Here is a 9,720-nt window from a genome sequence, read left to right as displayed (position 1 = left end):
TTCTGCAGACGAGTGCCCCATCCCTGACTCTGCAGCCTCCACAGTACACCCCAGCTCTCAGCTCTATGTCTACGAAGGGAGAGCAGAGAGCTCCTGCATGGATGAACAGGGAGAGAGAGTGCCGGGAGCCAGGCCTAGAGAGGCATGTCCCCTGCTCCAGCTCACAGGCCCCCTTCAGGAGGATTCAGAAGGGGTCCATAGAGCCTGCTGACATTGCTTCAGCCCCAGGGACACACAAGCTCTAAGCAGAGTGATGCAGGGAGAGTGAGCAGATTCCCTTGGGTGGCCACCTCTGTCATGGTGCCTGGGCCTGGCACCCATCACTCCCAATCAGGGACATGGCCTGGACATAGGGGTGACCACTTACCTCCTGGAGTCCTACCTGGGCTTTCTCAGGGCCATGGTCATCTCCAATGGCCAGCCTTCCCTTCCCAAACCGGGAGTCATATCTCGAGAGACCCTGTTCTGAACACCAAAATGTCATTAAGTAAGGATGGGAAGACTTTGGGGAAAATCATTGGCTGTGGTCATTCCATTTCCTGGTGGCTGCGCTCAACACTGAGATGCATGCCTGGACAGTGCAGCCCAGGTTGGGGACACTGTCAAGTCAGTTGTTTTTGGGTGCCATCCCCTGTACAGCTGCTGCTGTTCTGCTGGGGGCTTTTTGACACCCCCTCCCTTCAGAGCTTTGGGCTTTGGAATAGGGAGCAGTTGAAGGCAGGAACCTCATTGGCTAAAGTCTGCAGCCCTGTCATCAATCCATGTGGGACCCAGAACAGGTGCTGGTTGGCATCTGTGGGAAGCACTGCTTCCAACTTCCCCAGGGCCTTAGAGATGTCCTCTCATGGGTTCGCAGATTTTTCCGCTTAAGGTCCTTACCTCTCACAGGCCAAACCCAATCTTTTCAGCTCTTTATAGTTTCACTTCTAATTTCTGACTGATGGTCCTAGGTCTGAGTTTTATATGAAACGTTCTTGAGTCCCAGTGAGAAAGAAGGCATGCCTCTAGCTCCTTCTGGATGGAGTGTCGCTTTTCTCCCTTCATCTACCTTCATAAAGCTCTGCTTCCTGGCCTGGCTGGCTTACCACATGGGTGCAAGGTCGGGGACAAACTCATCCTTCTTGGACCTCCTCCTGCTTAGCACATCCTCCAGCCTGAGCATGGTGCAAGAGGTGCCCTCAAGTTTGTCCTCTGGGCTCTGAGCTCTGCCACCACTCATGGGTGGGCAATGGCTCCACACAGACTTGCAGTTCTTGCTGCACATCACTGACTCCAGAGATGCATTGGCAGAAAAGGGGGTGGTCCCTCTAGACATATCAAGGCTCTATGCAAGGAGAACGTGCTCCCTCTTGTCTGTCCTTCCTCTCCTGAACTTCCCCATCATCCCCTCTAAACTTTCGCTCTAAAATCATCCTGTGGCAGCTGGGCATACCTCCAACTTTGCCCTCCATTTGGTTGATCTTTTGGAACATCCTCTAGGCTCCAGGCCGTTATCAGACTATACATAGCACCAGAATTGCAGATGGCACCTAACACTCTGCATTGTAAATTTCTGGTGACAACCAGAATGGAAGCCAGGAGTTGGAGCTGCCCTGGTTCCTATCAGAAATTCCAGGCCCAATAGACTGGTAAACAGACTGGTGTCTAAGTTTCCTTATGTACAGAGAAAGGGAGGCGAGAATCTCTTCATCCAGAATTTCACAAAGTAGGTAATATACAATGGACCACATTCATAACCCATAGTGGCCAAGGCTTTCAGGCCTGTGGACAGCCCCAGCCCCAGCCAGGTCTCTGGTCTTGCTCACAGCCCAGTCCCTGGACCTGGTCTCTGCAAACAGTAGCCACTCACAGCCTGGTCCCCACACATAGCTCCTGTGGACTTAAAATAGAAAGGTGATGTGAAATATCCAGATATTTGGTTTGCAGGCTGGGAACACAGGCCCTAGCATTTTGTAGTGTGTTTTGTTTGCACAAGACAAAGGTGAAAGATAGTCCTGCCAGTTCTTCCTCTACCTTGCTCTGAAATCTGCTGAGCTAGGGCAGCGAGCAGACCCAGGGAGACATCCATCAGCTCTCCCCCATTTCACAGTGACTCCTGATAACACCTCTCTGGAATGGGTCACTCTCTGCTTTGTCCACCAGCACCTTCTTCACCCAAGAGTTAAGGGAAGGAGGTTCCAGGGAAAGGTATTACCTCAGACACCTCGGTTGGCTTCTCGTTTTCAGGGCAGAGAAAATGAACTGCAGTGGGAGTTAGGTACTCTACAACTAAAATTTGCCCCAACGGAACATGAGGGAAAAAATGATGCTTAGTTCTTAACATACTGCAGGAATGGAGGAGGGAGCATTGTTGTGGCCAACTGAAAAATGCTGGACAATCCAAGCCCCAGTGAGAATTCTGAGAAGAACCAGTGAAGGAGTCTGTTTTAAAACAAAAGTGTTATTATTCAGGTATGGCAAAACCAACGGATCAGGAGATGATTGCCGTTGAAAAGTTAATTTGTTTCTCCCCAGTTCCCAAGAGAGGCATACCATGCCATGGGGGGAAAGGTCACAAGAAGAGGCACCAGGGTCAATCAGGAGGCAGAGGGAGTGAGAGAGGAATGTGAGCAAGAACCTTTATTATGTTTCCAGAAGAAAAATGGGTGAGGCATGTAAACTGGCTTAAGAGTCCCTAGTTTGGCTCTGGGGTGTAGGTGCTGGCCCTAGTTGTCTGGCATCTGGCCCTGAGGTTATTAGTGGCTCTGAGTGTGAAAGCCATAAAGTATGTGGCTGGGGGTGTGGTCTCTGGATGATGTGTTTTGCACATGAAAGGAGCACTCACAGGGGAGTTGCCATCTCTAGGAATTAGCTAACTTTGGAAGACACACTCTCCTGCAGGTTAACAAGATGTCAACAGATATGACGTGATTAATACATCATTCCTATTTGTTCTCCAGTTTCTGTCTTTTTTTTTGGATTTCACATAAATGAGATCACACAGTACTTAGGTATCTGACTTATTTTACTCACCATAATGCTTTCAAAGTTTATCCATGTTGTTGTAAATGGCAAGATTTTCTTCTTTTACATGGCTTAATAATATTTTTGTATATATACCATGTCATCTTTACCCATTCATTCATTGACAGACATTTAGGTTGTTATCATAGCTTGGCTATTGTGATTTATTCTGTATTTTTGATGCTTTGACTGTATGTATAATTTTTGTAAGCCTGAAATTTTTTTAACATTTTTTTATTGTTGTTCAAGTCCAGTTTTCTGCCTTTTCCCCTCACCCCTTCCTACCACCCCCACCCTCCCCTAAAATATTTTGTAATATAAATTTTTGAATTAAATAATTAATTTAGAAATAAAATAATTCAATTCTGCAGTTCCAGCTTTGGTAGGTTTTCCCTTTCGTCTCCCAGATGTGGGAAAGGCTACAGACAATGCTGCTCAAAGCTGAGTCCAGCAACCAGCAGCATCAGTATCACCTGGGAGTTTATGAGAAGTGCAAGATTCCCAGGGCTTCCCCCTTTCCTGAACCTGCCAATCAGAATTTCTGGGTGGGAACAGATCTATTTGTTTTAACAAGGCTTCCTGGAGATTCTCAAACATGTTTAAGCCTGAGGACCCGCTGGCCCAAGAGAACAGCCTCACGACCACAGTCTCACTGTCCATCCTTTCTGATGATCCAGAGAAATTAAAAATGCAAGAATTTTGAAGACTCAGATCAGTATCACCACTTGCTGCACATTAAGATCTCCTGGGAGGTTGAAAGATCACCAGTGTTTGGTCTCCATCTGCAGAGATTCAGATTTAGTTGGTCTGGGGTGCAGCCAGGACGTGGAGATTTTTTTTTTTTTTTAATTCCTCTGGTAATTCTAATTTGCAACCCTAGTTGTGAAGTGAGCAAGAGAACAAAGGATTTGGCTAAAAGAAAAGAAATTTGTGGTCTTGGTCACCCCCTGCTGGCAGGAGGCTGTACAACTCATTTCCTAGACATTTAGGAGACCAGAAAGGTGAAAAGAGGTGCTGGCTCCCAATGTGTTCACAGCAACATCTGAAGTCCTGTTGATGTCTGCCCAAGAAATGCCCTTCCAAGAGAAATGCCTGATTAAGTCCCTAATTCTATTTCAAAGACTACACCCCCTGTAGTTTATGTAACAGACCCTCAAAGAGCACTTACTATGTGCTATCAACTGATCTAAACACTTCACAAACTGTCCATCCTCATAGTTGCCCTTTGAAGTCAGTACTGTTGTTACTTCTAATTTGCTAATGGGGAAACTGAAACACAGGGAGGTTAGTAGTTTGCCTCAGCTATTAAGTGGAGGAGCTGGGGTTTAAACCACAGCAGCTGGCTCCAGATCTGTGGTTTTTAACACATCATTGTTTTGCTGCCTCTAAGTGATTTTTCTGGCCTGTTGCCTGCATTACCCCAGCATTTAGAATCTATTATGTGACAGACACACCATCCCCATTTTACCAAGAGAAAAATGAGTGTCAGGAAGTCCCATACATGGTTTTGGATGGATCCCAGACCTCACAATTTCCTGGGTCCAAGTCAGTTACTGAAATATTTTAGAGATCTACATTCATATCCTGCTCTTGCCTCCATCCCCGTTGTGTGACTTTGGATGACTTACTTCATTCACATCTTTGAGCCTCTATTTGCCCATCAGAAAGACAAACACAATACCCATCTCTAAGCCATGAAGTTACAATGAGATTTATCCATTTCAAGTCATTATCTAATATCCTTTGACTTGCCACAATGATTCTTTAAAGAGAAAAAATATTTATTAATATTTTATTATTGGCTGCAACCTAAATTCACCAAAACACTTTTTCACAGGGTCAAAGGTTTATCCTGCATATGTGTTGAATAAGGCGGAGTTCTGGGAGACACCCTTTCTGCACAAAGTTGAATCACATCTGTACAAAAGGCTGGGCCGCGAGCACAGTCTATTCAATTCTTTATGGAATAGTCCCTTTGAATTATATATGGCTTTCTAATATGCTGATGCTGAAAAATCCATTACAACTTCACAATCATTAGGATGGCTATAATTTAAAAAAAAACCCACAAAATAACAACTGTTGACCAGGATATGGAGAAAGGGGAAGCCTCTACATTGCTAGTGGGAATGTAAAATGGCATAGCTGCTGTAGAAAACAGTATGATCATCCCTCAAAAAGTTAAAAATAGAATTACCATATGATCTAGCAATCCCACTTCTGGGTATATAAAAGCAGGTTCCAAAGAGACATTCATATACCCATGTTTACAGCAGCATTATTCACAATAAGTAGCCACAAAGTGGAAGCAACCCAAGTGTTCATCAACAGATAAATGGATTAACACAATGTGGTCCATCCGTACACTGGAATATTAACCAGCCTTTGGAATGAAGGAAAGTCTAACACGTGATACAACATGGATGAACCTTGAGAACGGAACTTGGGGGCATTATGCAAAGTGAAATAAGTCAGGCAAAAACAAATACTGTATTTTCTCACTTATATATGAAATTTTAAAAAGCTCAAATAATAGAAACAGAGAAGAGTGGTGGTTACCAGGGCCTGGGCGTGGGGGAAATAGAGAGATTTGGGTCAAAGGGTACAAACTTTCTGTTAGTTTTAAGATGAGTAAGTTCTGGGGATCTAATGACAGCAAGGTAGTTATAATTAATAATACTGAATTATACACTTGGATGTTACTAAGAATAGACCTTAAATGTCCTCACTACAAAAAAAGAAATTGTAATTATGTGAGGTGATGGAGGTGATAGCTAACTCTAAGGTGGTTATTATTTTGTAATGATAATGTGTGTCAAATCAACATGTTATGTCTGTATGTAAATTATATCTCAATAAAGCCTAGAGGGAAATGTACTTGGACCCTGAAGAAATAGCTGAGTAAAGAACATTTCCAAAAACATGCATTAGACCACACATGAAATTAATTAATTAATTAACTAATTAAAAAACTTAACCTCCCTTTATGACCAGGGTAATAAATCACCATACAACCAGTAAACTAAACTTTTTCACTTTGATATCCCGATGACACATTCAGGACTAATGCAGTTATCAGAAAGGCTTCCAGGAGGAGGAGGTATCCCATTGAGACTTGAAGAGGCAAATTTCTGCTGTGCAGGAATGGGTAAATGAGGCTGTTCCAGGCAGCAGAGAGAGCAGAAGAGTCAAAGAACCTATTGCAGCAGTGTCTGATTCACCTTGCCCCTCTATGCTACACTGGCTTCTGTGTCCTCTTGGAAACCAGAAAACCATTCTAGCTGACCACCATCTAATTGGAATTCCAATGAGGCTTGTGATCAGCTCTCAATACCACACTATAAATAACTTCGAGACAAGGCAGCAAGTGAAGGATTCCTGAGTCTTACTAATTCTGGAGTAGGGAGCTGGCTCAGAAATCCCTCCTCTGGAATCCTCTATCTTCCTCCTCCTCCAAATCTGGCACTTTGATGTGAATACAGCATGGATGAGTACCCTTGGGGCTTTCTGAGGCAGGGACGGCATCACCCCCACCACTGCATTGTAAAGTCTTCTTAAGGGGACAGCAGGAAGGTTGATGTCATACACTAGTCCCCTCTGCTCTCTGCCAATGCTTGTCCCTGACTCAGCCTCAGCTATTTCTCCCCATACCCACATATCCCAGAGAAAAGTGATCAGCTTTGCCCAGCAACCTACCTAGCCACCTGCAGCCATAGATGCAAATCACAATCCCTCAGAGCCCCAGTGCTCCCCAGGGGCCCCATGGCACAGCCTGAAACACAGCTCAATCCTGGTGAATACGACCCTGCAGCAGGGTGCCTTCCGCATGGTGGGTGACAGGTTACCACCAAATACCTGTGCAGTGGTCTGACATGAGCACGGGCACCTGTAAGGTGGGCTTCGTGGGGCAGACCTGGCCCACCTACACCATGACCACCATTGTGGGCTTCCAGTCCAAGAAATCAACCACCACAGGGCTCTCCCAGAACTAATCCTGGAGCAGGAGGTAAGGAAAGACATGGGGGTGAACTGGGATGAGACTGGGTTCATCTGGCGCCACCTGCTGGACCAAGACCTATACTTGGCCACCCCAGACCACCTGCTGCTCTTCTCCCACCGACCTTCGGCCCCACTACCAATTTTTGAATCTGGTGAAGGTGGCCTTCAAGTTGCTGCGTTCCCTTGCCATGTATGTGGCTTCCCAGTCAGTGCTGTCCGTTTGTGCACACGGGCAGGTTGGCAGGCTAGTAGCGGACATGGGCCATAGGGTCACCTGCTTGGTGCCTGTCTTCCGGGCCTACCACCTGCCCCCAAGAGTATGGACCTGGTGGGCATCCACTTAACCACCTTCCTGGCAGAGATGCTGCTGGGCTCCAGCTTGCCGTGGGGCAGCAGGACCTGGAGGAACATCAAGCACTGCTGTTGTTACATGGCTCCTGACTTCCAGAAGGAGCAGGCCCAGACCAAACTGGGATGCCAGAAGAGCCTGAAGCTGTCCCAGGGACAGTTGGTCACTCTGGGCAAGGAGCAATTACAATGCCTGGAGCTGCTGTTCAACCCCCCAGAGATCCCAGGGCTGTCACCTGTGGGTGTCTCCACTATGGCCAGAGTATTCCCAAGGTGCTCCCCAAGGTGCAGGTGGATGTGGCCCAGAATGTGTTTAGCAGGGGCTTCTCACTCTTCCTAGCGTTACATGGCCACTTTTGGGCCATGCTGCTGCACAGTCTGCCCTCTGAGGAGCACATGGTGGTGATGGCTCAGCCCACCTGAATCTTCTCTGTGTGGATCAGGGCTCCATACTGTCCTCATTGCCCCTCCAGTCCTTCTGGGTCCTGCAGAGCATTGTGTACAGCAAATGCTACTGATGAGGGGTGAAGGTGTGGGGACAGTAAAGCTTTTGCTAACCAGCTGGCTCCATCCTGCCTTCTCCCAGGGCATGGTCTGGTATAGTCCTAGACCCAAACAGACATAGGCCCACTAACACTGTCAAACCCATCTCCCATGATCTGTACCCCCCACCCCTCAAGGCACTCTTTCTTGGGATTCCACTCAAGCCTCCAAAACATGCACAGATTTGAACCCCCTCTTCTCACCCCCATGATCTGTTGCTTTTGATATAGTTCTCCAAGATTTCCCTGGGCTCACCCCCTAATTCACCCCCTTGCTCTGTCCTTCAAGGAACCCCAACCCATCCCTGTAACCTGTTCCTCTCCAAGGAACCTGTACAGGGTGCCCCAACCCCCTCCCAGAATCTTTCCATGAGTGTTCCGGCCCTTGGGTCCATTTTCATAATCTGTCCTCTATTTCCCCCAGGCATACCCCTAGAGCCACTTGCTAACACATCCTTTGTTCTGAGCACCACAGATCCATCCCCTTGTTGGTTTTCCCTGTTTGATTACCCACAGTTCCCTGACACCCTAATGTTCTGAGCCCTCCAGGCTCCCCAAATGCCAACCCGTCAAATCCACCACAAAACTCCATGTTCTATTCCACAAGATTCTACCCTACAATGATTCACTGAAATATCCCCCAGTGTCCACAGCCCATTCCTCAAGATTCACCCTTCCAACAAAATTTGTTCTCCCAGCATGATTTGTCCCCCAGATTCCTTTCTGTCCAGGTGCTCCCACAATCCATCCTCAATTCATAGTCCCAATAACACCATGTTCTATGACCCCAAACTCTCAGGATGGCCCATACTGCTCTCATTTCACATCCTTGACCTGCATTTGCCCTGGATATAGTACTCCCACACAGCCCATTTTACAGTGCATCTCCTGTCCCCATGCCTCAACCCCTCCTGAAGGCTCCAACCCCCAGGACCATTCTGACCTGCAATTATAGTCTCCCAGTATTTCCTCATGACGAACCCCTAATACACCCCACCCTGGGGTTTTCAGACTCCCTGGAACTTACCTTCAGAACCAGCCCCCGGGTTCTATCCTGTTAGTTGAGTCACCCAATGGGCAGTGATGTTCCCCAAAGCTGCCCAGCCCCCCGTGACCTGAGGAAGATACCCCAGGTGGGGGCTCCACCTAGAATTGGTTCCCTCCTCCCCAAACCCCCACATAGGTCCCCAGGGACCAATTGTCCTGGGCTGTGTTTCCCCATCTCCCTCCTTTCTGCTAGTAGTTCATGCCGATTCACTCCATCTCTCCGGACATTACTCAGCCTCTTCCTGCCACACCACCCTAGGGGCTTTCCCTGGGATCTGCCCTGAGGGTGCCCTTTGAGGCTTCACCTACACCACCCTGTCCCTCCAGAGACCTGGAATAGGAGTCTAACCTCTCATGATAGGAGACTGGATGTTATCCCCACAAGGTGTTTTTGGTCTCTCTTGGCTAACCTGAGCCCCAATTGGAGGCAGGACCCTTTGCCTTCACACCACTGTCCAGCCCAGCCCAATGAACACCAGGGTCAGCAGCCTGAACACATCCTCCCAGTTTATCAACAAAATAAGCACAAACTGTGAGAGCTCATTCATGTTCACACTGGGTTCTCTCTTCCCCCAGTCCAAGGAATCATTCCTTCTTTCCTTCACTGAACGAGTCAATATTTATTAAGCATCTCTCTCTCTCATTCTCTCACTGTTCTTTATGCAGGAATATTCATGAGTGGAAACACATATGTTTACGGACCACTGAGTCCATGCCACCTGACCCCTTCATCTACCATCGGACACTGAAGGTGGGTGAAGGCCTTGGCTATTCCCACCCA

At 47.3% G+C, this 9,720-nt stretch overlaps 1 pseudogene; it reads left to right on the top strand.

Annotated features, from left to right (window-relative positions):
- The first annotated feature begins 6,829 nt into the window (after positions 1-6,829).
- LOC112311565 (actin-like protein 9) lies at positions 6,830-7,868 on the top strand (annotated as a pseudogene).
- Positions 7,869-9,720: the final 1,852 nt, after the last annotated feature.

The sequence above is a fragment of the Desmodus rotundus genome, chromosome 13 (assembly GCF_022682495.2).
Source record: "Desmodus rotundus isolate HL8 chromosome 13, HLdesRot8A.1, whole genome shotgun sequence".
NCBI lineage: Eukaryota > Metazoa > Chordata > Mammalia > Chiroptera > Phyllostomidae > Desmodus > Desmodus rotundus.
This window is presented reverse-complemented; position numbering and strand designations above follow the sequence as displayed.